Consider the following 7,814-nt stretch of genomic DNA (forward strand, 5'->3'; position numbering starts at 1 on the left):
GTTTAGGGTTTAAGAAATCACGTTTAGGGATTAAGGTTTATAGTTTAAGGTTCAGGATTTTGGGTTTAGTGTTTAGGTTTTAGGGTTTAAGGTTTAGGATTTAAGGTTTAAGGTTTTGTATTTGAGGTTCAAGTAATAGTATATAAATTATTTGACAACTCTATTTTATTATATGTTATTATTATCTTCGTTTTGTAGTTGTACATAATAACAAAGATAATAATAACATATAACAAAATTGAGTTGTCAATTAAATATGTCAAAATTAATTTATTTGACAACTTTATTTTATTATATGTTATTATTATCTTCGTTTTGTAGTTGTACATAATAAAAAAGATAATAATAAAATATAACAAAATTGTGTTGTCAAATAAATATGAAATAATTAAATATTTGACAATTCTATTTTACTATATGTTATTATTATCTTTGTTATTAAGTACAACTACAAAACGAAGATACTAATAATATTTAATAAAATAGTGTGGTCTAATAAATAATTAATATGTTTTTTTTATCTTCGTTTATTGTTTTACTACATAACTAAGATAATAATTACATATAATAAAATTGAGTTTATCAAATGAATATGTAATTAGTACTTTATTTGACAACTTTATTTTATTATATGTTATTATTATCTTCGTTATGAACTACAATATAAAACAAAGATAATAATAATATATAACAAAATAGAGTTGTCAAATAAATATATAATTATTACTCGATAAGACAACTTTATTTCACTATATGTTTAAATTATATTCGTTATAAAGTAAAACTACATGACAAAGGTAATAGTATCATATAATAAAAAAGAGTTGTCAAATAAAGTAATAATTACATATTTATATGACAAGTCTATTTTATTATATGTTATTATTATCTTTGTTATGAATTAAAACTATAAAACAAAGATAATAATAACATATAATTAGAGTTGTCAAATAAAGTAATAATTTCATATTTATTTGACAACTCTATTAAATTAAATGATATTACTATCTTCGTTATGTAGTCAAACCCTTTTAAATGAAGATAATAATAACATATATTAAAATAAAATTTTCAAAAATATTAATAATTACATATTTATTTGACAATTTTGTTTTATTATACGTTATTATTATCTTCGTTTTGAAGTTGTACTAAATAATGAAAAAATAATAACATATAACAAAATTGAGTTGTAAAATTAATATGTAATTATTACTTTATTTGACAACTCTATTTTATTATATGTTATTATTATCTTCGTTATGTAGTAAAACTATAAAACAAATATAATATTAACATTTAATAAAATAGAGACTCTTATAGCATTCTTCTCCAAAATTTATAATTGTGTTCAGGGTTCCGCATCAGAATTCAAACACTAGCCATTGTCTTGTATGAAAATACAGATTTCGGTCGATTTTTGTCGAGTTATAGAGTTTAAATTTAGAAGAAGAATTCTATAAGGGTCACTTGGTCCCCGATTTCATCTGGACTTTTCAAGCGATTTTCGTACCCATCGATATAAATGGAACAAATTCTGTATTTTTGGACCAGACGATAGCCAATGTTTGAAATCAAACGCGGAACCCGAAACACAGTTATAATTTCAGGAGAAGAATGATATAATAAGAGTCTTCTGGTCCTCGATTTTATTTGGACTTTTCAGACGATTTTCGTTCCCGTCGACAAAAAGGACCAAAATCAGTATTTTAAGACCAGACGATGGCTAGTGTTTGAAATCTGGCGCGAAACACAAAACACAGTTATAAATTTTGGAGAAGAATGTTATAAGGGTCTCCCGATCTTTGATTTCATCTTTATTTTTCGGACGATTTTAGTACCACCCAACAAAAATGGACCAAAGTTCGTAGTTTCAGGCCAAACGATGGTTAGTGTTTGAAATCTGACACAGAACCCGACACAAAGTTATAAATTTAAGAGAAGAATGCTATAAGGGTCTCCTAATCCTCAATTTCTTCTAGACTTTCTGGGCGATTTTTGTATCACCTGAAAAAAATGGACCGAAATCCGTATTTTCTTACAAGACGATGGCTACTGTTTGAAATCTGATGCGGAACCCGAAGCACAATTATAAATTTTGGTGAAGAATGGTATAAGGGTATCCTGGTCTTCGATTTCATCTAGTCTTTTCGGGCGATTTTTGTACCACCCGACAACAATAGACCGAAAATCGTATTTTCGGACCAGACGATGGCTAATGTTTGAAATCTGGTGCGGAACTCGAATCACAGTTATAAAATTTGGAGAAGAATTCTATAATGGTCTCCCAGTCTTCGGTTTCATTTGGACTTTTCGAGTGACTTTTGCACCCATCGACGATAATGGACCAACATCTGTATTTTCGAACTAGACGATAGCTAGTGTTTGAAATATGGCGCAGAACCCGAAACAAAGTTATAAATTCTGGAGAAGAATGCTATAATGGTCTCACAGTTCTCGATTTCATTTGAACTTTTCGGGCGACTTTCGTACCCCTCGACAAAAATGGACCAACATTTATATTTTCGGATCAGGGGATGACTAGTGTTTGAAATCAGGCACGGAACCTGAAACATACTTATAAATTTTAGAGAAGAATGCTATAAGAGTCTCTCAGTCCTCGATTTCATCGGGACTTTTCAGGCGATTTTCGTACCACCCTACGAAATTGGACCGAAATAAGGTGGTATTAAAATCCCCGATATCATCTAGACTTTTCTGGCAATTTTCGTACCACCCGACAAAAATGGAACAAAATTCGTATTTTTAGACCAAATGATGGCTAATTTTCAAAATATAACCCGAAACACAATTATAAATTTACGAGAAGAATGCTTTTTAATTATTATATTATTTGAAAACTCTATTTTATTAAATGCTATTAATATATTCCTTATATAGTTTTACTAGACAAGGAAGATAATAATAACATATAAGAAAATATTGTCAAATAAAGTAATAATAACATATTAATTTTACAACTCAATTTTGTTATATGTTATTATTATTTTCGTTATTTAGTACAACTACAAAACGAAGATAATAATAACGTATAATAAAATAGAGTTGTCAAATAAATATGTAATTATTAATTTATTTGATAATTCTATTTTGTTATATGTTATTATTATTTTCGTTATTTAGTACAACTACAAAACGAAGATAATAATAACGTATAATAAAATAGAGTTGTCAAATAAATATGTAATTATTACTTTATTTGACAACTCTAATTTATTATATGTTATTATTATCTCTGTTTTATAGGTTTACTTCTTAACAAAGATAATAAAAACATATAATAAAATAGAGTTTTCAAATAAAGTAATAATTGCATATTTATTTTACAATTCAATTTTTTTATAAGTTATTATTATTTTCATTATTTAGTACAACTAAAAAATGAAGATAATAATAACATATAATAAAATAGAGTTGTCATATAAATATGTAATTATTACATTATTTGACAACTCTATTTTATTATATGATACTATGATTTTCGTCATGTAGTTGTACTTTATAATGAATATAATAGAAACATATAATAAAATAGAGCTGTCTAATCAAGTAATAATTACATATTTATTTGACAACTCTATTTTGTTATATATTGTTATTATCTTTGTTTTATAGTTTTTGTTCGTAACGAAGATGATAATAACATATAATAAAATAGAGTTGTCAAATAAATATGTAATTATTTGTTTATTTGACAACTCAATTTTGTTCTATGTGATTATTATTATCGTTTTATAGTTCTATATTATAACTAATATAATAATAACATAAAATAAAATACAGTTGTCAAACAAATAAGTTATAACGAAGTAAATAATAACATATTACAAAATAGAGTTGTCAAATAAAGTAATAATTACATTTTTATTTGACAACTCAATTTTTTTATATGGTTTTATTAATTTCGTTTTGTAATTGTACTAAATAACGAAAAAAATAATAACATATAACAAAATCGAGTTGTAAATTAAATAGAAAATGAAGATAATAATAATATATATCAAAATAATGTTGTTAAATAAATATCTAAGTATTACATTATTTGACAACTCTATTTTGTTTAATTTTATTATTATCTTCGTTTTAAGGTATTATTCCATAAGAAATATAATAATAACATATAATAAAATAGAGTTGTCAAATAAAATCAATTTTGTTATACATTATTATTATCTTCATTATGGAGTAAAACTATAAAACGAAGATAATAATGACATATAATAACATATAACAACTCTATTTTATTATATGTTAATATTGTCTTTGTTATGAACTACAACTATATAACGAAAATAAAAATAACATATAATAAAATAGAGTTGTCAAATAAAGTAAGAAAGTACATATTTATTAGATAAACACAATTTTATTATATGTTATTATTATCTTCGTTATGTAGTAAAACAATAAAACGAATATAATAATAACATATAATAAAATAGTGTTTTCAAATAAAGTAACATTGACAACACTATTTTATTATATGTTATTATTATATTCGTTTTATTGTTTTACTACATAACGAAGATAATAATAACATTTAACAAAATAGAGTTTTCAAATAAAGTAACATTGACAACACTATTTTATTATATGTTATTATTATATTCGTTTTATTGTTTTACTACATAACGAAGATAATAATAACATTTAACAAAATAGAGTTTTCAAATAAAGTAACATTGACAACACTATTTTATTATATGTTATTATTATATTCGTTTTATTGTTTTACTACATAACGAAGATAATAATAACATATAATAAAATAGTGTTGTCAATGTTACTTTATTTGAAAACTCTATTTTGTTAAATGTTATTATTATCTTCGTTTTATAGATGTACTTAATAATTATTACTTTATTTGAAAACTCTATTTTATTATATGTTATTACTATCTTTATAAGATAGTTGTACTACATGATGAAGATATTAATAACATATAATAAAATAAAGTTGTCAAATAAAATATTAATTACATATTTATTTGATAAACTCAATGTTATTATATATTATTAACTTCTTTATGTAGTAAAACAATAAAACGAAGATAATAATAACATATAATAAAATAGTGTTGTCAAATAAAGTAATAATTACTTATTTATTAGACAACTCTATTTTATTAAATATTATTATTATCTTCGTTTTGTAGTTGTATTTAATAACGAAAATAATAATAACATATAACAAAATAGAGTTGTCAAATAATTAATTATTTTTTATTTATTTGACAACTCAATTTTGTTATATTTTATTATTATCTTTATTATTAAGTATAACTACAAAACCAAGATAATAATAACATATATAAAATAGAGTTGTCGAATAAATTAATTTTGACATATTTATTTGACAACTCAAGTTTGTTATATGTTATTATTATCTTTGTTATTAATTACAATTACAAAACGAAGATAATAATAACATTTAATAAAGAAGATTAGAATAACATATAATAAAATATTATTTTCTAATAAATTAATAATTACAACTTTATTTTACAACTATAATTTATTATATGTTACGGATTTTAGTCCATTTTTGTCAGGTGGTACAAAAATCGCCCAAAAAGTCCAGATGAAAATCAGGAGCGGGAGAGACTTTTAGCATGCTTCTCCTAAATTTATAATTGTGTTTCGGGTTAGATTTCAAACACTAGCCATCATCTTGTCAAGAAATACAAATTTTAGTCCATTTTTGTCAGGGGGTACGAAAATCGCCCGAAAAGTCCAGATGAACTCGAGGACCTGAAGACCCTTATAGCATTTTTCTCCAAAATTTGTAACTGTGCGTCGGGCTCGACATCATATTTCAAACACTAGTCGTCGTTTAAACCAAAAATACAAATTACAATCTATTTTTGTTGTGATGTACAAAAATCGCCAGAGAAGTCCAAAGAAGTCAAGGTTCGGAAGATTCTTATAGAATTCTTCTCCTACATTTAACACTGTGATTCGGGTTCCGTCTCAGATTTAAAACACTAGCCATCGTCTAGTCCGAAAATACGGTTTTCGGTCCATTTTTGTTGTTTGGTATGATTTTCAAACCCTAGCAATCAGATTTTAAACCCTAGCCATCATCTTGTACAAAAAAAGAATTTGGTCCACTTTTGTCGAGTGGTACGGTTTTCGCCCGAAAAGTCCAGATGATATCGAGGAGTGTGAGACCCTTATAGCATTCTTCTCCTAAATTTAAAATTGTGTTTCGGGTTTCGAGTTTCGGATTAGATTTCAAACACAAGCCATCATCTGGTTCATAAATATGGATTCCAAAATAATAATAACATATAAAAAATTGAGTTGTAAAATAAATATGTAATTATGACTTTATTTGACAACTTTACAACTCAATTTTTTTATATGTTATTATTATTTTCGTTATTTAGTACAACTACAAAACTAAGATAATAATAACGAATAATAAAACAGAGTTGTCAAATAAATATGTAATTATTAATTTATTTGATAATTCTATTTTGTTATATGTTATTATTATCTTTATTTTAAAGTTTGACTGCATAATGACGATAGTAATATCATTTAATAAAATAGAGTTGTCAAATAAATATGTAATTATTACTTTATTTGACAACTCTATTTTATTATATGTTATTATAACTTTGTTATGATGTAAAACTATAAAACGAAGATAAGAATAACTTATAGAATTCCATAAATTTATAATTGTGTTTCGGGTTCCGCATCAGATTTCAAACACTAGTCATCGTTTTGTTCGAAAATACGGATTTCGATCCATTTTAGTTGGGTGGTACGAAAAATTCCCGAAAAAATCCATATGAAATGAAGGATCGGGACCCCATTATAGCATTCTTTTCCAAAATTTATAACTGTGTTTCGGGTTCTACGCCAGATTTCAAACATTAGCCATCGTCTGGTCCAAAAATACGATTTTCGGTCTATTTTTGTCGGGTTGTACAAAAATCCCCCGAAAAGACCAGATGAAATCGAGGACCCGAAAACCCTTATAGCATTATTTTCCAAATTTTATAATTATGTTTCGGGTTCCGCATCAGAATTCAAACACTAGCCATCGGTCGATTTTTGTGGGGTGATACAAAAATCGCCTGAAAAGTCTAGATGAAATTGAGGACCAAGAGATCCTTATAGCATTCTTCTCCTAAATTTATAAATGCTTTTCGCATTCTGCGTCTGATATTTCAAACACTAACCATCGTTTGGTTCGAAACTAAGGACTTTGGTCCATTTTTGTGTGGTGGTACGAAAATTGCCCAAAAAGTCTAGATGAAATCGAGTACCGAGAGAACCTTATAGCATTCTCCCCCAAAATTTATAACAGTATTTCGGGTTCTGCGGCAGATCTCAAACTCTAGCCATCGTCTAGTCTGAAAATACTGATTTTAGTCCTTCTTTGTCGAGGGGTACGAAAATCGCCCGAAAAGTCCAGATGAAATCGAAGACCGAGAGTCCCTTATATCACGTTGGTCCATTTTAGTCGGGTGGTACAAAATCGTCCAAAAAAATCCAAATGAAATCGAGGAATTGGAGACCCTTATACCATTCTTCTCCAATATTTATAATATTGTTTCGGGTTCCGTGCCAGATTTCAAACACTAACCATTGTTTTGTTTGAAGATATGAATTTCGGCCCTTTTAGTCGGGTGGTACGAAAATCGCCGAAAAAGTCCAGATGAAATCGAGGACCAAGAGACCCTTATAGCATTCTTCTCCAAAATTTATAACTATTTTTCAGGCTCCACCCCAGATTTTAAACACTAGCCATCGTCTGGTCCAAAAATACAAATTTCGGTT

The sequence above is a fragment of the Cicer arietinum genome, chromosome 3, assembly GCF_000331145.2.
Source record: "Cicer arietinum cultivar CDC Frontier isolate Library 1 chromosome 3, Cicar.CDCFrontier_v2.0, whole genome shotgun sequence".
In the NCBI taxonomy this organism is placed as follows: Eukaryota; Viridiplantae; Streptophyta; class Magnoliopsida; order Fabales; family Fabaceae; genus Cicer; species Cicer arietinum.